The sequence below is a fragment of the Desmodus rotundus genome, chromosome 12, assembly GCF_022682495.2.
Source record: "Desmodus rotundus isolate HL8 chromosome 12, HLdesRot8A.1, whole genome shotgun sequence".
NCBI classification, from domain to species: Eukaryota; Metazoa; Chordata; class Mammalia; order Chiroptera; family Phyllostomidae; genus Desmodus; species Desmodus rotundus.
Genome location: NC_071398.1, coordinates 31,538,855 through 31,563,159, shown reverse-complemented (window position 1 = coordinate 31,563,159; position 24,305 = coordinate 31,538,855). Strand labels below are relative to the sequence as shown.

At 54.8% G+C, this 24,305-nt stretch overlaps 1 protein-coding gene across 7 annotated transcripts in view; it reads left to right on the top strand.

The window, feature by feature from the left end:
• CBFA2T3 (CBFA2/RUNX1 partner transcriptional co-repressor 3) overlaps positions 1-24,305 on the top strand; it is a 90,106-nt gene that overhangs the window by 26,430 nt on the left and 39,371 nt on the right. The window contains exon 1 of one of the 7 annotated variants that reach the window (XM_045191729.3): positions 8,381-8,496. The exons of 3 other annotated variants lie outside the window; for them this stretch is intronic. The gene's annotated coding sequence lies outside the window, so the exon portion shown is untranslated. Of the gene's footprint in view, positions 1-8,380; positions 8,497-9,056; positions 9,518-24,305 lie in introns of those variants that run through there. 3 more of the 7 variants (XM_045191730.3, XM_045191731.3, XM_024555949.4) reach the window with 3 other exon arrangements.

Genomic DNA, 24,305 nt, shown 5'->3' with positions numbered 1-24,305 from the left:
GCCGCAGCACTGCTTTCTAGAAAAAAATCAGAGAATTCGAGAAGCACAAAGTTGGGGGGGCAAGGTCAGCCACTTGAGCACAGAGCCCTCAGGCAGCTGGGCATTCCCTCCAGATCCTTACCAGGCCTCCACCTCTACACGGATTTGTTCCTTACCCTTCACTTGATGACAGACATGAGCAAAGCCTACTGCACTCCCCTGTTAAATAGAGGGATGGCGTTCCCCACAAGGTACTAGGAGTTACCTAACTGCAGCTTTCAGGTGGATGTTTGTATCACTTCTACCTTTCATTGTTACACAGTGCTGTTCATATAATAAACATCTTCTGTAGATAAATCTGAGCATAGAAAAGCTGGATTGGTGTACAGCTCTTGATTATTATTAAAATGCCCAGGGAGGAAATACTACCAATGGACATTCCTGCAGCCTGTTCACCTGCACCATCATCCACCATGGATAGTTTCATTTTTAAATTTGGCCTTTTCTATAGGTGAAAAAACACTACCTGAATATCTAGCCCACGGTCTTTTGAACCGTAAGGTTCAATGTTTTGCCACACCTTGTGATTCGGGGTACTTGTTAGGTGAGAAGTCTGTGAAAACCTTCCTTCTCTAACTTCACCCAGAATCCCTTGGGAGACCTGGGGGTCAGCATGCCACCAGGAGGCCAGGGGTGCACAGAACCAACCACTTCAGTGAAAGTGTCTGGTCCTGCCGGAGAGGGTGGCCGAGGGCTGTGCTGGCACTGCCGCAGCTGTGCATGGGTAGCTGCCCAGGACAGACACCACATCTGGGCCTTCACACCCCTCCACAGCAGCTCCCGGCCCCTTGAGAGCTGCCTCCTCCTTGGCCACTCATGCTTGGTTCCTTTCTGCAATCTACAAGGGAGATGGGCCACCTTCCACAGCCTTCTTCCTGTGACTGGCACCCTCGGTGTGGATGGGCAGGCCAGGGGTGGCAGGGCTGACTGGCCAGGTAGCAGGAGGAAGGAGCAGGGTAGGGTGTGCAGCAGTGCAGCACAGAGGTGTAGGCTGCGGCCCTAGGCAGAGTTGTCTCCATTCCTGCACAGCCACCTCCCTGCAAGTGCTCGGTCTTCTGGGCCTCAGTTCCTTACCTGTTTGTAACTTGCCACAGGGCTTGTTCCAGGATTTGAACAAGAGGGTGTTTGAAAGCACCTAGCAATGCACCTGCACAGATGGGAAACAGCAGGCGGCTGCTCTGCCCAGGAAAGCTCCTTCTCTGAGGCTGCCTGGCTGGAGGCTGTGTCTGGCCCAGCCTGGAACTGGGATTTTAGCTGCCTGGTTCACACACACAGTAATTAATGACTTTGCTGGGAGAACTTGACCCTACAACTCTCTCAGCTGGACCACCATCCTGCTTCTTTGTTTAGTGTCCCTAACTAACGCTTAGACATAGCTAAAAACACATGACCTGGAATCAAATGGTTGGGAACCCTGGAGGCGTCTCCCAGGACTCTCAGGCATCTGGGGATCCTGAGAGACCCTGGAAAGGCCCTTAGAGCCATCGCCAGAGGCTGAAGGAAGTATACTTATGCAGCAGCTCCTGTCCCTCCTGGGTGAGGGCTGCCCAGGCCCTCATTCCTCCCTACATGCTCCTATGCAGTGGCCAAGGAGAGCCATAGAGCCAAGAAGAGCATGCTGATTCAGGATTCCAAGACATGCTGAGTTAGGTGGGGGGATCCCCACAGAAGAATACTCAGGGATCTAGGCTGGTAAGGGTCTGTCCAGGCACTGCTGGTGCCAGCTGTCCCCATGCTCCAGCCACATCCTTAGTCCCTGCCCACATGCCATGGCCCCACTTCTGTGCACACCCTCTGGCTCCTGGCTACCTGCCCCTCTGCCCTGTTCTATGGGTCTCCTTGGCCACTGCATAGGAGCATGCAGGCAGGGATGAGGGCTTGGGCAGCCCTCACCCAGGAGGGACAGGAGCTGCTGCATAAGTATACCTCCCTGAGCCTCTGTCGATGGCTCTGAGGGCCTTTCCAGGGTCTCTCAGGATCCCCAGAGGATGGAGCTCCAGTAGCCCTAGGAGAATGGGCTGCCTTTAACAGTTCCCTCCCTCCTGGTCTCAATCCCACTCCCTTGCCTGGGCCTCTTGGTAGCACCCACTAGGCACCTACTGGCTTTGTCCATTTCCACCTCTGGGGTAACAAAGGAAGACAGTGCCCAGGCACTTATTTGCTTTCTCCCTCACCCTGGACGAGGCATTTCACCTCCTGGAGCCTGCTACCCATTCCCAGAATCCAGGGAGTTTAGCCCACCTGCAGGGCTGGTGTGATGGGAAGGGGGAGCCTGCCTGTGAATGGCTTGAGACTTGCTTTGTTGTTGTTTCCCAAATTCTGGCCTTAGACCACCCAGAATCACCTGCAAGAAAACACAGACTGATGACTGACTGTAAGAGGCAGGTTCCTGCCCTGCCAGCCCTTTAACCCCATCCCTGGGGAAGGAACTGCAGGGCTGGGCTGAGCCAGCTGTAATGGAAGTCCTGCCATTATTTAAATTTTTGATATTTTGCTCATCATGAGTTTTTGTCATTGATTCTAATATTTTCAATATTGGGTTTAAATGTGATTTATCTCAGATATTGAGTTCTTTGGTGTCTCCTTAAATTTTGCTGCTGATCACTTACCACCCTAATCCCTAGTCTGTTGGAGTCTGCATTTCACGGTTGCTCCAGGTAGTTCGGCTGTATGTAAAATCGGGGACCTGGTGCATCAAGGGTGATGATTAATAAGTCACAGTGGCCCTCGGATGGCTGAAATCTAGGAAGGCATATGGTCAGGGTGCTTTTGGTTGCAAGAAAGAGAAACCTCACTAAAACCATATTGAATAATAAGGAAATTTATTATCAAAATAGCAAGTCCAGAAGTAGGGTGAGTTCAAGCTTGGTTGATTCAGTAGCTTGAGCAGTGCTCTGAGGAACCCCATTCTTTCTGTCCATCTGTGTCCCCCACCCCAATGTCAGCATCATCCTCAGAATGGTAGCCACAAGGCAGTGGCAAGTTCAGGATCGCCTCCAGACACTGCAGTCCAGGAGACTGCAGTTTCCTTCCTGCAAGTTGGAGCTAGGGAAATACACAGAAGCCCCTACTCTCACATCTCACTGGCCAAGGTTGGATCACATGCCCACACCTGAGCCAATCACCAGCAAAGAAATGAGCTTCTTTCTGAACAGCCAGAAGGGTGGGATCTGCTGGTCAAGGGCTGGGTGGAGTCCTAGAGTGGCTGGAGTGGGGAGAAATGGAGACCTAGACCAACTGGGGCTTGCACTTGCCAGAAAAAAGGAGGTGACAGTGCAGGGTGGGGTGGTGGGCCAGGGCCCAGGCAGGTAGGGTTCCTCATGGACACCCCAAGAAGGCATTTCTGTTGAATCTGACAGCCTATTTCTTGCTGACAAGCAGAAGCACCTGTGTGTGCACAGAGGGAGGTGCTGTTACCCCTGATGCTGCTGCCCCCACCTTTCCTGACCGTTGGCTGGTGCAGTACAACTTTATGCTGCTGCTCTGATGCCAGGTGGACAGGCTGATCCCATGGCCCTCTGCTCAGCCTTCCTGGTGTATCTCTGCCTGGGCTCTGGGTGGACCTCCTCTTCTGCATAAGGGACCATACCCTGGATCCTGGTTGGGTCAGTCTTGGGCAAGGGGCCAGGGGAGAAGGCCAAGAGATGCTCCTGGGGGCAGGAAGCTTTCTAGCTAAAGACAGGACTTCTGCTTTAAGTTTCTTTCCCTCCATAGTTGACCTAAAGCCCTGGAATCTGATGTCCACACCTGTTGGCAAAGACAGGACGCTCCCCCCCCCGCCCCGCACCAGTTTCCCCTCTCCACATACACACAGGCCTGAGCATTGTCCCTTTCCCCAGCATCCTTTCTATAGTCACCCACCCCTCACTTTCCAAAAGAAGACCGGGACCCAGCCACTATGCCTCACCTCCATCTCCGAGATTGCAGCAAACACATCTGTTAGCAATTCTGGAGATTGTCAGGCTTTGTTTGCAACAAAACTGAGGGGCAACTATGGACTTGTCAGCTGATAGTCATTCAAAATCATTTTCAATCAAAATCACGGGCAGTCACCATGTGGTTCAGGGCATCTGACTGTCGGAAGGAGGCCACAGTGATGTCACTAGAGCACAGCAGCCTTTCATCCTGATCTATTTATGTGATTGAGATTTCTCGGGTTTTCACATTAAAAACACACCATAGGAATGGCATTAATGCCCAACCCTATCTTTTCCTGGAAATAATGTTCATGCACAAATATACAAACTACTCAAAAACAAAACCCCTGTCTAATCCATCTTTTTATAAGTATTTTCAGTAAAAATATACTTTTTATTTTATAATTCTCAAAATGCATACTAAGTTTACATCATTTGTATCGGCTGCATACTATTCACAGTTAATGATAATTCAATTCAGAAGACAAATCTTAACATAAGAAAGTGTTTAAATCTTGATTTTTGAATTTTTTTACGTAGTTCTCTGTGATAGGGGAGTCAAAAGACTTTCAAACTAAAATCTATTAGGATAAAATTCTGTTGGGTGACAGGGAAACATGCGTTAGGAGAAGAAAGAGCTGAGTAAAAATTCAGGTGTTAAAGAGGCTATTTGTGTATATTTTTCCAACTGCACATACCCTTTAAAATGTCATTGATATCTCTTTTTAATTTGGTCTGCTGCCTTTTTTAATTAATATAATTTGTTTTCAGAGTAGTTTTGGATTTACAGGAAAACTGAACAAAAATCATGGTGCGTTCCCAAATACCACCCCCCCCCAGTTCCTTCTATTATTAAGGTCTTTCATTGGTGTAAAAACTTGTTACAATTAATGAGTCAATACTGATACATTATTATTAACTAAAGTCCAGGGTTTACATTAGGGTTCACTCTTGATATTGTACATTCTATAGGTTTGGACAAAAGTATAATGACATGTATCCACCATCATAGTATCATACAGATCAGTTTAACTACCCTAAACACCCTCTGTTCTCCATCTACTCATTCCTTCTCTCCTCCAATTCCTGGCAACCACTGATTTTTTTTTTCTTTTAGGAATGGGAAGGGAGATAGAAAGAGATCAATGTGAGAAAGAAACATTGGTCAACTACTTCTCATACACTTCTCGACCAGGGACCAAACCTGCAACCCAGGCATGTGCCCTGACTGGGAATGGACCAGCAACATTTCACTTTGTGGGACAATGCCCAACCAACTAAGCCACACTGGTCAGGGCAACCACTGATCTTTTTACTGTCTCTGTAGTGTTGCCTTTTCCAGAATGACATTGAGTTGGAATCATACAGAATGTAGCCTTTTCAGACTGGCTTCTTTACTCGCAATATGCGCTTTAGTTTCCTCCAGTGGTCTTTTCACGGCTTGATAGCTCATTTCTCTTTATATGTGAACAATATTCCATTGTCCGGACGGAGCACAGTTTATCTCTTTACCTTTTGAAGGACTTTTCAGTTTCTTCCAAGATTGGGCAACAAACACCCATGTGCAGATTTGTGTGTAGACATGTGCTCAGTCCTTTGAAGAAACACCAAGCAACATGATTGCTGAATCACATGGTAGGAACAGTTCCATTTCGAAAGAAACTGCCAAACTCTCTGCCAAAGTGGCTGCACTATTTTGTGTTCCATCAGCAGTGAGTGAGAGTTCCTATTGCTCCACATCCTCACCAGCATATGCTGTTATTAGTGTTCTGTATTTTGGCGATTCTAAGAGGTATAAGGTGGTATGTTGTTTTAATTTGCATTTCCCTGATGACCTGATGTTGAGCATGTTTTCATGTGCTTATTCACCATCTGTGTATCTTCTTTGGTGAGGTGTCTGCTCAGATCTTTTTCCCATTTTTAATTAACTTGTTTGTTTTCTTGTTGCTGAGTTTAAGACTTCTTTGTATATTTTAGATAATTGTCCTTGATCAGATACGTGTTTTGCAAATATTCTCTCCCAGTCTATAGTTTGTCTTTTCATTCTCTTAATAGTGTCTTCCGCAGAGTAGAAGTTCCCTCTCCAAAATGGAGTGGAAGGTGGGGGTGGGCACTAGATGCTGGTGGAGAGCTGGCTTCACCTGAGGAGGTCACAACCCAGGAAGATGGGAAGGTAGCTCCTCTTAAGTGACTTGGACTCCTGCCTCTGTGGACACTGGCACATTGGGACTGCAAGGGGCAGGCACTCACTCCCAGCTCCACTGCTCTCTGCTGCCACCCGCCTGCTCTGTGCCCCTCTGTCCAGTACTTCAGGGTGGTGCCTTGCCTTGGTGCTGACTTGCCCATGATTGGGTCTCCTGTTAGGTGTGTTTTGCCTTGCTCACTAGACTGCAGACGTCTTTTGGGTAGGGAGGGGATTTTTCTCCCTAAATGTCATTTCACAGTGCCCAGGAGTTGTGACTGGGCCATTGTAACAAGAGAAGCCAATCCACGCGAGGCAACAGGGAGACCAAGTGGGTGAGACGGCATCACGGGTATTCAACCTCCACCCGTGTTGGCTGTATGGCTGAGAATAGTTATGCATCCTGTCAGAGCCTCAGTCCCTCCACCTGTAATGTGGAGGTGCCAGTAGCATCTGCCCGGCAGATGGGCGAGAAGTGGGAAAATGCAGAGACAGTGCTCAGCTCAGTGCCTGCCTCTTGCAAACCCTCTTCCATGCCGACAGCTGCCGTCAGGACTCTCCAGGCTGCGATGTGGCCAGGCTGGACTGGCTGTCAGTCTGACCCATCACAGCAGAGGAAGAAGCCCTACCTCTGCAGGCTTCTTTCTTCCCACCAGCCACCGTTTCCTCAGATGGGGACAAGGGAGCCCTTCAGATTGACACAAGGCTCAGGGCATGGTCTCTGTGATTGCAGTTTTATTCTCAGGGTTTTGGGATCAGTCATGTCTCAGATGGACATTGCAATCGGTAATTCAGCACAAAGAACTGAGACAATGATGTGTTGTTTATAGGGGTTAAGTTGCAGGGGACACCCCCACCCCCGGCCTAGGTTGGGTCTAGCTTCAGCTAATGCTCATGGGAATTCAGTGGTTGTTTGGAGAGGCATTTACCTCCCTACCCAGCTGAGAGCCCCCCTGAAGCTGCTTCAGACTGTCTGTTCACTGTTCATCACCCCACCTGGCCCACGTTTTTGCATGTTAACATCTCTGAAATCTAGACACATCTAAGGGTTATAACGTGGAACATGTTCTCAACTTCTTAGAGGCACATAAAACACTGGTGCATTTTAAAATCAATGCTATCTCAGAGTCCATGGAGTAAGGGAGTCAGCATCAACAAACATTGGTGCATAAAGCATGTGGCCTTAAGCAACATGCCTGCCTCTTGTAGATCTGCATTCTTCTGTGAAATGGGCTCAAGACCCTCTGCTCTTCTGCAGTGACTGGACTGAACCCACATTGAAGCACATTCTGAAAGCCAGGGGAACAGTAGTTGTCAGACATTTGTATTACAGTTAAATCATTCACCATACCCCCTCTTATTTCTACAAGGACAGAGTCCAGAAGGTCAAGGGTCTAGCAGAGTCCAGTAGCCACCATGTGGCTACTTGGTGACTCAGCCGACCAGACCTCTGACCAATGCCCCTGGGGGTGGCCACAGGAGGGTGGGGCAGGAGCAGTCCTCCCCTCTCCCAGAGCCTCTCAGTCCATTTCTGGTTACCTCCTCCGCCCAGCTTAGCGTTGGTGGGCAGAGCCCCGTCAAAGAGAGGCCAAGGGTTAGAGAGAAACAGGCCTATGGGGTAAATCTGGAGGAAGAGGTACATACTTGGCACATCGCTATACTTTTATACTTGAGAATTGGGCACCTTGGACCTTTGCATGCAGATTTATGCCAAATGAGATGCAAATCAAGGCCCTGCTCTTCTGAAGTTCTGGCCCCTCTGTTTCCTAAGACTGTGACCCTGGCACCCTCGCTTGCCTCCAAGAAATAAAGTATGTGTGGGTTGAGGGAGTAAGGAAAGAAAAAGACAGCGATTTTACTAAAATGTACCAACTGGGCAAATACCTCAGATATGCCACAAATCACTTGAGGTAAAGTAGGTAAAGCAGGTAGGGATGGGGAGGTGGGGGCACGCGGGGGAAGAGGAGCGAAGCGGGGTAGGAGAGGTCCAACCCTGGCAGTAAAATGAATGATAAGGAAATGAGCGCAAAGTACCTGCAGTTGCCGGGGCCCCAGAGGCCCAAGAGCACCGGATTCCGCGCTTCCTGCGTTTTCTCCTTGATTAACTCCCGACCCCCCCCCCACCCCTCCGCCAACCCCCCTCCGTGCGTGGGGTAAGCGGACCCGGGCGGGCGGCAGAGGGAGGGCGCCCCCTGCCGGCCCGACGCGGAGGCGACCGGGCTATTCCCGGGCCACGCGGCGGGCGGGCAGGCGGCCGGAGGAGGGGCGCCTGCCGCTCGCCTCCCTCCTGCCTCCCGCCTGGACGCCAGACGCTACGACTCCTAAAACTGCTAAGCGGGAGGCCGCCGACTGCTAGAGGTGGGTGTGTGCTGCTACGGTTCAGCTTCAGGCCCCAGCACGCCCGCCCAGGGCGCGGCCTGTGGAGCCGGCGACGGTGGGCGCAAGCGTAGGGTCCGCCACACGCCGCACCTGCACTCCCTGCACGGCGTCCACACTGCTACCCCCCCGGCACCCCGCGCTCCCGCGCATTCACTAGGCGCTCCTCACTTCGCGGCACTGAGCGCTACTATCGCGGGTATCCCCCGCTTCGGAGCATCGCTCATCCCTCTCTCCACCGCACCCTGCGCTCTCTCACTACAGAAAAGCGCTCCCCCAGGATCCGGTGGCACCCCCCCGAACCCCAACCCTCGCACGGCACCCGGCGCACCAGCACACACACCCCACTCCCACTCGTCGGATCAGCCCCCACAGAGCCGCCAGCTATACCCCCCAGAGCCCCTGGCACGGGTGGTAGGGCGCGCCCTGAGGTCCGCGGCTGCCCCAGGGCAGGGACGGGGGAGGCAGCGGGCCGAGGCCCTCCCCCGAGCGGGTTCCGCACGGAGTTCGGATCCCTCACGAGCGGCCGGCGCCCCGGGGCGGAGCCGAGCGCGATGGGCGCCGAGAGAGAGGCAGGTGGCGCAGCGGCGGCGGCGGGGGGCAGGAGGCGGAGGCGGAGCGCGCCGGGCGGGGGCCGCGGGGCCCCGTGAGACAGTCGGGGAGCGCGCGGCAGCCGGAGCCGGGCGCCCGCGAGCCAAAGGCGCGGCGGCTAGACCCGGCGCGGCCGCGGAGGCCAGAGACCGCCCGGGGCGGTGCTCGCGCTTTGTTCCTGGTCGGGCAGCCGGGCGGGCGGAGCGAGCAACCGTAGCCGAGCCGGGGTATGGCCCAGGCGGCCGCCCCGCGCGCCTCGGCCCCGCCGCGCGCCTGATTCTGCCGTGGCGGGAGAAGACGGCGCGTGGATCACCCCCAAGTTACGGAGGCGGGGTCCGAGTTCGAAGGAAAAGCCACTTCAGGAGCCAGGTCGCGACAGTGCGATCGCCTCCATCCGCCGGACCTCCGGACCGTAAGTGCCCCGTCCATCCCGCGTGCCGCCGTCGCTGTCACCGCGACTTCGCCCGCGGCTGCGGTCCTGCGGTCTTCTTGCAGCCCTTCTTGCAGCCGCGCCGAGTGCACCGGCGGCCCTCAGCAACCCCCCTCCCCACTTTGCAAAGTTGGAGCCCATGGCAGGGTGGGGCCAGCCCACTCAGCGCCCACCCACTTGGGCTGACTCTCATCCCCACCGCCATGCCCCCCAGGGGAACTGAGAGTTTGACCGCTGGGGATGTAGTCAAACTTAAGGTGGGAACTGCGTTTGGAAGGTGGAGAGTCCCGCAGGCTCCCCTGACATATCTGGGCTTCCTGACAAAGGCCCTGCGCCTGGTGACAGGGGACTGGGACGGGGCACAAAGGGTGACCCTAGGAGCGATAGAGGTGCCAGTGACCTGGTAAGGAGGGTGGTCAAAGCTCCCTCGAACCCCTCCCTCTCTTGTTTTGGTCCCTGGCTCTCCCCTTCAGAAGAGTGGTAGTCAGGAGTTAGGTGGTCTTGGGGTGAAGTCTTCTCAGACACCCCCAGGGGGTCCTGCCCACTCTGAATGGATGGGGAGGGGCTTGAAAGCTTTCCAGGGTCCTGACAGCCCGCGGTGCCTCCGTGCAGCCCCGTGGCAGCGATTGTGCTCCCACCCTTTGGGGCCGGTCCATCTGCGTGTAGGGCAGGCTGGGAGCCAGGCTGTGGGAACCGCAGGGAGGGAGGTGTGAGCCGATGTGGAGGGACAGATGGCTGGAAATTCAGCCCTAGATGGGGTTACATGAAGCAGAAGACAGTGGGGCTGGTGGCAAGCCACATTGTGAGCCACTGGCCTCTGAATATAACCCCGGCTGTCCCTCCTTCTAGCCCCTGGTAACTGTGTGTGCTGGGCCCAGGAGCCACAGAGAAGTGGGTAGACTCCTGTATGTGTGGGAACCCTTGTCTTCCCCTCCCCCCAAAACTGTATTCCCCTTTATTAGAGCCAGGGCCTGTTCCAGAGGTCAGAGAGAAAAATATTTCCTTTGAGAATAGAGGAGACCTTATGCACTGGTATATGGTGAGCTGAATAATCGTCAGGCCCTGTCTTTGACCCCGTGGCCAGGATACTGCTTCATTATGTCTAACTGGGTGTGTGTTTCCTCCCCTAGACCCAGAAACAGGAGGTTCCCAGGGTGGCCACCCTCAGAGGACAGGGGTTGGCTGGGGACACAAGGGGGTAGCTATTCTGTGTCTTAGCATTGCAAGTTGCTGCAAGGTTCGAGAAACTTCTTGAGGTTGAGACCCCAGGAGAAAGGTCGGCTGAGCCTGAGAGGGTCCCTCCCTCACCTGTGCCAGGTGCAAGGCAGCCCCTGGTACCCTGGCTGCAGCACAGGGGCAGGGAGGTCCTGCTCACAGTTCCTGGGCATGTTTGTTCAGAGACCTGACACTGACATGCACTGGGGTCGAGCTGTGTCCTCTGCCCCACCCTGCCCTTCTGTCCTCTGGACGAGGGAAGCTCAAAAACTCAGCAGGGCCCAGGAGGCAGACGGTCGGTCTGTGCAGCCAGCACTGCCGTGCCCACAGAGCAGCACTCTCTGGGGGGCTGTGTGGCCAGGCTACTCTCATATGTTGAAAGGGAAAAGGAGAGAAAGAAGATAAGCTTAAGCAGTGAGGACAGATGTGGCATTCCTAGCTCCCCGAGAGCTAGACAGACACGGAGGGAAGAGAACATCACATTAGGACCAATTTTCTGGTGGAATCCAGCTCTCTCTGATGGTGCCTTGATCTGTGTGTGATGGGAGGAAGAGACATGTGTGGCACCTGCTTGCTCACAAGCCCAGCTAGGGCTGGTGGGCTGGAGGATCTTAACAAGATATCTCCCTCCAGGACCCTCTGGGGCTGCCTCAGGCCACCCACCAGCCCTTTTGGTCCACACTCTCTTCCTCTGTCACCAGGTTATCCACATAATTGAGTTACCACCTCCAGGAAATCTCTCTGATTTGGCTCCACATACTTTCATTTCTGCATGACTGGAAGAAATTAATTTTCCTTCCTACGCAAGGATCTGGAGACGCCGGAAGGCTGGGTCACTAATCCGAAAGATTCAAGCCAGCAGGGCTGCCACTTCTCAGAGAACCAGCCGATTATGCCCCAGGGCAGCAGGAAGGGTGGGGTCTGAGCAGAGCATTTCCCTGCTTCCCAAAACCTTCCTGGGGCTCCCGGCCTACCTCCCCGTCCCCTGTGGCTTCATGAGTGAGTGGTGTTTGAGGTCATCTGATTCATCCTCAGCCTGCTATGGCACCAGGATACTCAGGATAGTGGTTGAATTCAACTGATCTGATTGCCTCCCCTGTCAGTGAGTGGGGTGCACACATGTGTGTTAGGAGTCCAAAACAGGAAAGAGGCTCTGCGACCCACCTCCTTGGGGTATGGTGAAGAGCTAGCTGTGCATAGTAGGTGCTCCATTAGGGGAGCTCTCAGGAAAGGAGCTGGCGTTTCCGTGGGGCAGCTCTGTCCTGCTCGTTGCCTCCTGCACTCGGCTGCCCACTGCACTGCCCTGACCAGTCCCTGCCGTCCGGACGCCGTAACAGCACTGAATGTCTGCGCCTTGTTGAGCGGTTACTATTGGCCAAGCCCTGCTCAGCACTCGCACTCACCGTCTGAGTCTGCATAACACCTGCAAGGCTGGTGGAACCTTCCCTGTTTCACAGATGCCCAAGAGAGGTGCAGGCTCTTCAGGCCCAGGAGGGGAGTCTGGGTTCTGACTGTCCCCTCCTTTCCCCCACACAGTATAAAAGCAGCCACCTGGCTTCTGGCCCCCACTGCTTTGCTGGCTTCCCTTTGCCTGAGGTCCTCCTGCCCTCATCCCTGGCCTTCCTGTCAGCATTCCTTCTACACCTGTGGGGACAGGTGGCTGACTGCTTTGTGTTGACAGGGGTTAATGTCTCAGATATCGGAACTCTCACCTGGACGCGCCTCAGGCATGGGACACACAGTTGTGATGCACAGCTGTGACTGACACAGAGGGTTCCTGAGGTCAGGGGGGAGGAAGAACACCTCTGCCCTGGCCAGGTCACGGGTGCCCAAGGCCAGCCCCATCCCAGCTGTTGCCAGTTCACACCAGAGCTGGGAGAGGATCATTGCTGTTCAAGACCCTCGAGAAGCCTGTGGACATTGTCTGGCATCCAAACGTAGCATCACATGGATAGGAAGCACATCTGAGCAGCTGGTGTCACCTCCCAGGCCTGGAAGGAGGCAGGTGGCCTGAACTTTGTCACTTGTAATGCAAGAGTACAGCCTTGCCATGATTTCACCTATTGTACAGAACTGGCCCCAGGAAGTAGCTGTCACCCACTGCTCATTCACTGACCAGACGGTGAGTGAACACCTGTGCCATGCCAGGCAGGGGTAGAGCAGTAATAATGCGGTATCAACAAAAACTCACTGTGCGAGGCTCTGTGCCAGCAGGCTCCCTGGCATTTGACCTCATAACAACCCTGAAGGTGGGTACCCTTGCTGTCTCATTTTCCAGACAGGGATGCTAAGGCCAGAGAGGCTCACGAGAGACAGGTGGGCAGGCTCCACACTGCTGCTCCCATAGGGTGGAGGTTGGCCAGGCCCCTGGAGCTTTCTCCTTTTGGAACCCTGAGGGCCAGTGGGGGGCCCCCAGGCACATGCTCACTCAGAGCCTCTGGAGATCTGATGTGCACCCATGCCTGAAACCACTGCCTGGTCCAAGCAGGGGCAGGAGGGGGCTGGGAAGTCCTGATTGGCGGGTGTGGCCTTGGAGGGTCAGGGCTCACTGGGAGCAGTGCAGAGGGGTTGGCAGGCTCTTTTTGGGACTGTGTCACAGCCTCTGGGAGATTGGGTCTTCCAGGTCCCTGCCAGGCTGGGCGGGCATCACACTGTGTATTACAAGACATCAGTCACTCACTGGCTTATTTTGGCTCATGCTTGTGGCTCTCGGTCTCCTCAGGACTATTCAGAACAATGAACCACACCTCCAAATCTTTTCCTGGGGTCCTGCACCCAGTCTTACAGGCAAAAAGAGCAGGTCTGTTTCTACTTCTGTGGTTCCCCAAGACTGGGACCTCCTCCCCTTTACATGGGGCCCGGATAAGGCTGAATGGAGGGCAGGGGCTACAGGAGAAGGCCCAGCCCCCAAGTGCCTCTGAGGGCTGCCTTTAGCCAAGAACGCTAATGCAAGCAGGGCTCTGCTGTCTGGAAACAAATTCCTGGAGTGGAAGCCTCCCTTGCAGCATCAGTGGAAAGACCCAGGCAGAGACCTGGCGTTCAGGATGGAAACTTATGATGACGAAAGTGATAAATAATTGGTACCTGGTTCCCACTTCTGAGTTCACAGCCAGACCCAGGGCGCCGGGCGCAGAGCTGGGCTGGAGCCTCAGACATACGAGAACCAAAATGCGCTCCCCGCCGCGTCGTTTGCAGCATGGTTTCCTGCAGCAAAAAAACAGAAGTTAAGGCTTCTGCTTTTTGTAATTCGTGGGACCTCACGGTGAGCCAGATGTCACTGGAAGGAAAACAAAGATTCGTAATAAGGAAGATGTCTCTTCGCCAAGGCGCCAGCGCCCCCTCTGCTGCTCAGCCACACGCTCTGGGCTGCCTGCCTCCTTCCTGTTCGCTGTCCACATACACTTGTCAGCCTTCCAGAGCCTGAGGTGCTGGGAGCCACCCAGGCTGCCCCTGGGGCTGGGAGTGTGGCGGACATGGCAGGAGGAGGTTTGGAGAGGATGTCCTAGCTCTGGGGCATTCTTCTGTTTACTTGAGCAGAGGGAAGTCCACAGTGAGGGAAGGGCAGGGGGAGGACGGGCAAGGCAAAAGGCCTCTGGACCTCTTGGGGGCAGGTCAGGAAAAGTCCTTGCACACTGATGGCCCTGGGTGACATGTGGGACTCACAAGCTCTCTCTCTGTGGTCCTGACCTGGGAGCAGCCAGGAAAGGGGAATTCCTTCGGCTGCCCTGGGTCCCTCTTACAGGCAGGGATGGGAGGTGTTGAGAGGCAAGGGGGGGTCTCAAGACCAGAGGAGGCCACAGCTCCTGGCTCAGCTCCAGGAACCCCTCCCCCATTCTCCAAGGCAGTGGGGTGGGGAACAGGCAAACATGCTGGCTTCTCTGAGTCCCACTGGCTGGGTCTGAACCCCCGATTCCTCTCCCAGTGGCTGTGTGACCATCAGCAAATCACTCACCCTCTCAGGGTCTTCGGTTTCAAAAGCAAAATGCAGACACGGGCTCCTGTCTCCTCAGGTTGTGATAAGGTATGAAAGATCCACATGTGTCTGACATGTGGTTTCTGGCTCATGGATGTGGTGTCATGTCTGCCAAGGGAGAGGGGGACACCGAGTGTGCTGTCCTGGGGTTCACTGGCAGGTGGGGCATCAGATGTCTCTGCACTCAACCGCTGTTTCTCCCTCACTGCCAGCCCGTGCGCCTGTGTCCTCCTGCGCAGCCCAGGCCCCTGCTCCTGCTGACCTGCCTCCTCACACGTGGGGACACAGCAAGCTCAGAGTGAAGCTCTCTGTGCCCTGTGCCCCCTGAGGACACAAGCTTCACTCCCTTCCCTTTCACAGAGAGGAAACTGAAGCTGGGGTCATCACTCCTGATAGCTTCGTGGTGGCAGAGGTGGGGTTTCCACTTGGGAACCCGGTCATCTAATTGTGGAGCCTCTGTGTTTCTGCCATACCAGGTCCCCACACAGCTGGTGGGGACTTCTCCCCAGGCCTTGGGATTCCGAGGTCCTGGTCTCTTGCCAGAGGGGCAGCAGCTCCTCTGTGGACCATGGCTGGACTGTCACCCTGGCCTCAGGAGCCCTTGTATGTGTGACTGCACCTGTGGGTGTGGGTGTGAGTGTGAGCATATATTGTATGTGCATGTGCGGGTGTGAAAATCAAGCAGAAGAAGGAAGTGTGGCCTCCACCTGACCGCAGCGGGGTACTCGCAGGAGAGCCCAGGCCGAGCTAGGCAGCCAGAACTGGTAACAGCCGAAGTGTGTGCTGGATTTCAATCTCCACCTGCTTGTCCCAGCCCAGCTGCACTGTGACAACATGGCAACTTTGTCTAAGTGTGACCAGGGCTCAAGTGGAAGCCAGTGTAGAAGTCAGAACAGACTTGCCCCAGCCAGAATCCCGTACCCCAGAGACCGAAGTGAGCAACTACTGCAGGGACCAGCAAAGCCTGGACGTCGGTCACTACATACCCTCATGGACAGTCCCAAGATGCCTGTCACTACAGAGCTACACAGGCTGTTGCAGGGTGCTTGTCACCACCCTATTACATGGACAGTTCCAGGACACCTGTCAGTACACACCTACATGGGTTCTTGCAGGACACTTGTCACTGGACACCTCCACAGACTGCCCCAGGACACCTGTCACTCTACATCTACATCGTCTTTCCCAAAATGCCTGCCACTACACACCTATGTGGACTGTCCCATGACGCCTGTCACTATACATCCACATCACTGTCCCAGGACGCCTGTCACTCTACATCTGCGTGGGTTTGTCATGGCAGAGCCCCATTTTGGGGGTCAGATGCCCAAACTCTAAACCAGCCCACGTGCTAGCCCTTCACTGTGGCATTTTTATGGCTCCTTGGAGCTTCAGCTACTTCCTGTCCACGTGAAACCTCTTTTTGAAATTTCAACAACTGTGGCTGCTGCACACCTGGTCGCAGGGCCCACCACAGCATGTGGCGTGGTCTGGTCAGGGCAGCTCCGTTTCTCTTCCTGAGTCAAAGTCAGAGCTTACAGTGGCCCTGGGAGCTTCTAAGTTGGGGAGATAACTGTGAAGTCCTGGACTCGGTAAACCTTAATGTCACATGGTCAGAGGGCTTTTATCTGATTCCCAGAGGGCCTGAGACCCCTCTAGGGGCCTGAAGCCCTTTCCTGTGTGGTGTGCCTCACGTCACAATGGCCTTCAGCCCAGTTAGACCTCCTGGTTTAGGAGATTACTTGGACAGACCATCCCATAGGGTCCTTCCCAGGACTCTAAGGGCATGCCTGCATATAGCGGGTGTGTCTTTAGGTAGAGATAATAAGACGCCCGCACCACCAGCCCAGGGCGGCTGCCCTCCCTGCCCAATTGCTCAGCCCCCCATGGACAAGAGCAGAGAGGCTGGAAGGAGGGCAGCCGTGACTTTCCCACATCAGCGCCGCCCACAGGTAGGGGCCCAGCCTCGTGGGAGGAGGGTCAGCCTGGCCCCTCACACACCTGTGTCCCTCACACAGAGCTGGGGCTCCCCGATCCTGTGGTCAGCACACAGGCTCCTGAAGGGAGGGGATGAGGGGGTCGCAGCCTGCCTGCCTCAGTCTCCGCACTGGGTTTTTTTTAAATTGTGCTAATATACAGAATATAAAATTTATCATCTTAACCACTTTTAAGTGTTCGGTGGCAGTGAGTGCCTTCACATTGCTGTGTGGCCATGACCCCCGTCTGTCCACAGACCTTCTCAGTGTCCCAAATTGAACCTCTGTCCCCATCAAATGCCAACCCCCACCCCACCCCTGGGCCCTGGTGACCATCATTTCACTTTCTGTTTCTGTGGATCTGACTCCTCTCAGGACCTCGTAGGAGTGTACTCATGTGTTTGCCTGTCACTGGCTCATCTCACTGAGCACAGTGTCCCCAAGGTTCACCTGTGTTGTAGCCTGTGTCACAACGTCCTTCCTCTTGAAGGCCGAATAGTGTTCCATTATGTGGGAGAGTGCGTCGGGTTTAGCCCTTCTTCCGCTGCCGGGCACTGGGGTCGCTCCTTCCTCGGGCTGCTGTGAGTAATGCTGCTATGAATGTGGATGTACAAGTACTCTTCAAAACTGTGCTTTTAATTCCTTTTGGTGTGCACCCAGAAGTGGAATTGCTGGGTCACGTGGTAGTTAGTTCTATTTTGAACTTTTTGAGGAACCTCCATTCCACTCTTTTTAACCCTTTTTGGGTGTGCAATTCAGTGGCATTTAGCACATTAGTACTGTTGTGTAACCGTCACCACCACCCAGGTCCCCCAGATTTTCATCACCCCCAAAGTAGACCTCACACCCATTTGTGTTCACTCCCTAGTCCCCTGCCCCAGCACCCGGCAGCCACTAATCTTTCCTTCTCTGTGGATTTGCCCATTCTGGACATTTCATATAAATAGAATCTCACGACCTGTGGCCTTTGTGACTGACTTCTTGCACTCAGCAGGCTATTCCTGAGGTTTGTCCACATCACGTGTCTGTACCTCACTCCTTTCTAGTGGCCGACTGAGCTTTGGCTGCAAGGGCAGGCACATTTTGTGTGTCCATCATCAGCTGGTGGATATCGGGACTGTTCTGACCCTTTGGCTTGTGAATAATCTGTTGTGAACATTTATGTGCAAGTTTTTGTGTGGACACGTGTGTTTAGTTCTCTTAGTTATCACCCTGGGAGGAGAATTGCTGGGTCCTGTGGTCACTCTAGGCTTAAGTCATTGTCCACTGGATTTCAAGGGACAAGTGAAGAGAAGCTACCTGTCCTGATTGCTTAGGCTTCCCTGAATATATCGCTGGGTCCTTCCACAGTCTGTGAGGGTGGTCACGGCCATCCTCTTTTCACAAGTGACCACATCATGGCCTGGGGTGGTGAATGCAGTTGCCCAGGGTCACTGGCTGGTGGGGACGCCCTCGCCAGGTGTTTGGAGAGGATTGTTTGAACAGCAGCAGCCAGTCTGCCTGCAAGCTGTCACTATATTTGGTTCCACAAACAGTTACTGAATCTCCCCGGCACCTGCGTCCAACCTCCGTGGCATGAACAAGACTCTGCATCTGGTCTCCCAGCTTCTATCCTTGCCCCTCACCTGGAAGGTACCTTGGGGTCCTCACATGGCAGCTAGAGGGGTCTCCTTCAAAACCAGTCAGATGTGGCTCCTCCAGGGACAGACCAAATTGCCACAGTGGCTTTGAGGCCACACAACCCCACCCCCCTCCCCCCCCATTTTTCACTGAAATCCACCTTTCCTGCTATTTCCCAAACTCACAGGCACACTGCCACCCAGGGTACTGGCAGTCCCTCTGCCTGCAGTGCTCTCTCCCCGACACCGGCATGGCTCCTACCTGCCTCCACCAGGTCTCACTTGAGAGTCTCCTTTCAGTGAGTGCCCATTCCTGCTGTTTCTCCACAGCACCCCCACTCTCCCTGTGCTGTGCCTTTTCTTCTGTACATCACTTCTCGTCTCCCTCCTAGAAGGTCAGTTCTATGATTGCAAGACTTCTGTCTGTGTGTTCACCCCCATGCCCCAGCGCCCAGACAAGCGCCTGTCCCACCTGCCCCCCCCCCCTGCTCCGCATCTCACAGCGCTGATGAGGGTCCCTTGCTGGTGGGGACACCCTCGCCGGGTGCTTGGAGAGGCATGTTTGAACAGCAGCTTGTCTGCCTGCAAGCTGTCGCTGTATTTGGTTCTACCAACAGTTATCTCATCACCAAGTCTGTTTCCCAGCGCCCTTGTGGGGCCATGGAGGGAGGCAGCAGAGGGTCAGCCTGGGCAATCTGCACAGCTGACATTGTTCACTCCCCAGCAAATATTTCTCAAGGGCTCGGTCAGGCCAGTCCTTCCTCAGAGGCAGGGCAGGGCTCATCCTCACACCAAGTGATCCCAGAAACACTCACTAGAACGGGTGTCTGTGCTTACAGAGAAGCCATCCAGTTCCTGTTGTTGGGGTGGGAACAGCCCACCCCAAGCACAGAGGAAACAACTATGCACCCACCATGTGCTGGGGTGCTTGGGTCAGCAGTTTGGACAGGTCCTGGTGGGGACTCTGTGTCTCTGCCTTGGGATGTCTGGAGCCTTGGCCACTGGCCTTGGCAGTTGGGGCTACCCGCACAGGAGGCCTGGTGATGCAGGGCATCCCGTGTTAATGTTGGTGCCAAGTATGGCAGCTATTAACAGAGCAGCTCCATATGGCCCCTCCCCCAGCCACCCAGAACAGGAGACTCCTCATACATAAGGAGTCCATGTAGCATGGGTGGGAGGGGACTGAAGCCCACATTCTTCAGCAAGACACCCAAAAAAGTATGGAAGCTGTCAGATGTGAAATCAGTACAGGACCCTGGCAGTGTGGCCCCCAGCAGCTAATGCAGCTGCTGTGCCTCTGGGCACGCTGGGCTGTCTGGACACAGGGAATAATTAGAACACCTAGATCCTGGCCACAGTGCACAGGATAATAATTATTCATCTCTCTCCAAATCTGAAGTCAATGTAGCCCTCAATGTGCAGCATAAATCCAGTCCCTCCTTCCTCCTCTGACCACACGTTATGGTGGGGGTCTGGGTGGTGGACTACAGTGACGCCAGTTTCCAACTGTGGTCTCCTCCCTGACTGAGTCCCAGGAGTCTGGCTCGGGGGAGGGGGGGGCGGGGTCATCGCTGCCCAGCCTGTGAGATGCTGGCAAGGAGCTGGGTAACACTTAGTTGAGACAAGCCTCCCATTGGAATGTAGCTGGTGTGGGTGCATATTTACCCCTTTCACAAATAGCCATCGAGCGCCTGCTGCTCTCGGGCACTGTGCTGGAATCGAGCATGCAGACCGCTGCCCTCAAGGGGCTACTACTCTGTTTGGAGAGAGACAGACAATAAATGAAGGAGACAGGTGACGCTTTCTCCACTGAGGGCCCCAGGGAGGGTCACGGGCTGGGTGGGAGGTTGCTGACCAGTCAGATCTGGCCTCTCTGATAAAGTGACAGTGAGCTGAGGCCTGGAAAGGGAGGGAACCAGGTGGCCGTCAGGGCATAGCCTCTCTGGCACAGGTGACAGATGCACAGAGGCCCGGAGGCATGTCCGAGGACCAGTGAGAGGGACTTGTGAGTGGGAAGGTGCAGGGAGGAGGGCAGGGAGATGACAAAAGGCCAGGAGCCAACTGTGGGCCCCGAGGGCTTTGTGTAATCGGAGGTGGGGGTGTGAATGCTAAAGCCTGAAAAGACAGTGTTTCCTGAGAGCCAGGCTCTGTCCTATCCTGCAGGGTCTGCCTGACTCACCCCCCTGGTAACTACATGGCAGCAACCCGTGTGCCTTGAGCCAGACCCCCACTCGCAGCTGGGCCCTCAGGCCTCCCGGATGCATCCCGAGCTTGCAGGCCCATGGGGACCCTTCAGGTTAACGGAACTCCTCTGTGCAGGAGCCCATGGCGAGGCCCCACAGGGCAGTCCTGCTGGCCCGTCTTCCACCCCACATCTGGCAGGTTCGGGCGTCACCCATGTCCTTCCTAAATAAAGCTCTTGGCTGACCACAGGTCATCTGTGTTGATGTGACATGTGGCGAACCTCCGCGTCAAAACATTTGCCATGGCTTGGCCTGGCGACCACTGCCAAGTGAGAAGAGGTGGAGGGATGGCTGCTTGTCCCCTGAAACCTGCATTACACAGTGATGGTCACAAGGTGGACGTTTCAGAGACCAGCCAGGGCCTGCGGGCATTCTGGTGGAGTTTGGTTCTGGAGGGGTAGGCTTGTCCAGCTTGATATTGGTGGAGAAATTCATTACCCCTTTTAAGAGCCAGAATAACCCCGATCTGCCCCTCACCTGTGGGCACTGGGCATGTTACTCCTCTGATCCAACCCACTCACCCCAGATTCCGGAAGCTCGGTTTTCTGGTTGGCGAGTCTTGTCTGAGTGAAGGAGAAAGTGAGCCCTACAAACACTTTTGGGACATGCACCGCAGCAGGGTCACCCTGCCACCAGAGACCCTCCTCCTGCCACATCAGGGGCCTGCTGGCAGGGTCAGGCCAGTGTGAGGACACTTTGGAGACAGACAGGGAGCCTTACCTTTGCCCATTGTCCTCCTCAGCCTCTCTCTTAGAAACAGCCCTATGAAAACTTTCACACACCCCTGGTGGAGAGGGCATGCACCCCACAGCCTGGGCAGCAGTCGAGGCCTCCCCACTTCCCAGCCGCAGGCAGGCTGTCCTGAGGGACACCTGGAGATAAGGGTGTAGTGGCCCCAGAAGTCGATGTAGCTCTGGAGCCTCCACAAAAAGGCGTGACCCAGCTCTGGACATAGCCTGGCTCAGCCTGTCTGGGGTGAGAGGAGAAATCCTGGAGCCAGCAGGGTGGCCTCAGTCATGTTCCCACCCTCTCAAAGCCTCAGTTTTTCTTGCTGTCAAATGGGAGATGGCACCCCCCACCAGCCTCTGAGCCTCTCACCTTAGGATGGATGAGAAGAGCATGAGGAAGGTACCCTCGACACCTACCCCCCCAAAAAAACCCTGAGGGCTGTTTTGACTCAGCAGATCTCCTTGGAGGTTCTGAGACCATTTGGTAGAAAGAGTCAAAACATCCAGAAGGTTCCCGCACTTGGGAGGGAGGCAGTGGAGCCTGGCTCCTCGCTCTTCTCCCCCAGAGCAGCTGCCACCACGGCTGTACCAGCCTCAGGGCCATCTGCCTGCCTGGCACCTTCCCAAGACTAGAGGGAGGGGTCCAGGCAGGGCTGGAGACAGATCCTCTGCCTCTAGGGACATGGCCTGCTGTTCTGGGGCCAAGTGATGAGGGCTCAGGCTCCTGCCCCCCTGCCGTGGGAACCAATGCTGGGGTTCTACCTGGGGGCTGGGACAGTGTGTGGACACTTGGAACTCTGGACTTGACCACAGTGAGTGCTTACTTATTGGGGGCTTCTAGTTTTCCCAGGACTGTCCCTCTATTTTACTGTCCATTCCACTGCCCATGTCACCCATGAGAGATGGAGAACATCATTCTCATCATTCTGTGACTCTGGATGAGAAATAGTCAGCCAGGTGGGAGGCGGGTTTTGAGGTCAACCACCCCGAATTTGTTTACTCAACAGGTAAATTCCTTGTGCTGGTTCTTCCACCAAGGGTACTGGCCCCAGCCCTTGACTCGGGGTCTGCCCCCATGAGCCCCAGCCTGGCCCTTTACTCCTCAGCACTCAGATCCCAGGTGGGGGTGGTGCTGGACCTGAGATCCCCACAGTCTGTTCCCTGCAGCCATCTCCAATTTGAAGTCCCGACCAGCGAGTCTCTGGGCTCCTCCCTACAAGCGGGGAGGCCTCCCTGATGTCTGGACCACCCAGGGCTGTGGGACCGCCAGCGGGGTGTTTCTCACCCGAAGGACAGGCTTTGGGGATGGACTCTGCTTCTTGGCTGCCCCTCACAGAGCCTCCCCTGTGTGGACACAGCCCTGGCTTTGTCAGGGTGAGCCGGCCCAGGACTGCTGCTCCAACCTGGGGGGCTCCCCAATACACTGTGGGAAGCCCCCAGCCCCTTAATGACTTTACTGCTATTAGGCTGCTTTATTGCTCAAATTGGTTAAAAGGCCCCAGAGAAATGGGGGACCCTTACAATGGCTGGTGGGTGTTGAAAGGAAACGTGCATTGCCCTGGCCAGGTGGCTCAGTTGGTTGGAGCGCCGTCCCGTACACCAAAGGTTGAGACTTTTCTCCCCATTCAAGGCACATACCTCGGTTGTGGGTTCAACTCCCATTTAGGGCATGTATGGGAGGCAACTGATAGATGTCTCTCTCTCTCTCTCTCTCTCTCTCTCTCTCTCTCTCTCTCTCTCTCTCTCTCTCTCTCTCTCTCTCCTCCCTGCCCCTCTCTAAAATCAATAAGCATATCCTCGAGCAAGAATTTAAAAGAAGAAAGGAAGGAAACGCATTGCAGAAGGCCTGAAAGAGGCTCCTGTCTCATCTAGGTCTCAAGGTGCAAGTCCCCCAGCCATGAGTAGGGTGGGCCCACAGCAGCTTGGGAAACCACCAGGCAGCATGCTTGGGGGTCAGCTTGGGGGCCTGCCTGGAAGGGGAGGCAGGCAGGGAACAGAGGGCAGAGAGGCAGGAAAGCCCGAGAATCCTCACACTCACACTTCAAGGCAGGGGTGAGGGTCTCCCCATTTCATGAGGAGAATTCAGGCCCAGCCATGCCAAGGGACTCACTCAGAGCCCGTGCCCAGACAGTGAATGTACACCTGACTTCAAACCCAAAGTTGTACCCGCCCCGCACCAGCCTGCAGCTAACGCTCACTGTCTGGGGCATGTTGTGAAGCTCCTCTAGGTCTCTCCCTCTCCATTTGCCAAACTGGGGAGACTTGACATTTGGAGAGACCACAGTGGGTCCAGGCAGTTGTGTGAGCTCAGGCTGGGGACCCTGCAGAGCTGCACTGATGGGGTCTGAACCCCAGCTCTGACCTCCTTCCCAGCTGTGTGCCTCAGGCAGTTATTTAACTTCCCTGGGCCTCAGTTGTCCCATCTATAAAATGGGGGTATAATGTGTTTTACTTTTTTGTTACTATTATTGTGTAACAGAATGACCTCACAAGGCTCTTGGATTAAATGAGTTAATATTTTGTTGGCCACTTAGCGCTGGCCGTTCCCCTCTCCTCTCTCCAACGTTGGGACAGGGTTTCAGGCAGGTGCTCACAGCTGGTGTCTAAGGAGTGCAAGCAGCCTGGGGAAGGGGTTTGCCCCTGGGGATAGGTGTGGGGTGGGCTCTTGCCTGTCCATTTGTGTATTGTTGACCCATCCCTCGGAGAAGGACCCTAGTGCAGACAGCCCCCTGAGCAGACACCCGTGGGCAGTTGAAGAGGCAGACGGTTCTAGAACACTGTGGGCCTCTGGTTTCTCATCTGTAGAGTGAGGGGTGGACTGTACCCTAATTCACCGATGTGTGGCATACCTTCCATGCTGTTAATCTGATGCTCGTGGCAGACGAGGCTCATCCTTCTCTGCCCACTGTGACGGTGGGGGCAGACGTCACTGACTGATCGAGGCACTCCTTCCCCTCTGAGCCTGACTGAGGTGGCAGCCTACTCCCGGGGCCGCACCAGCACCTGCGTGATTGGA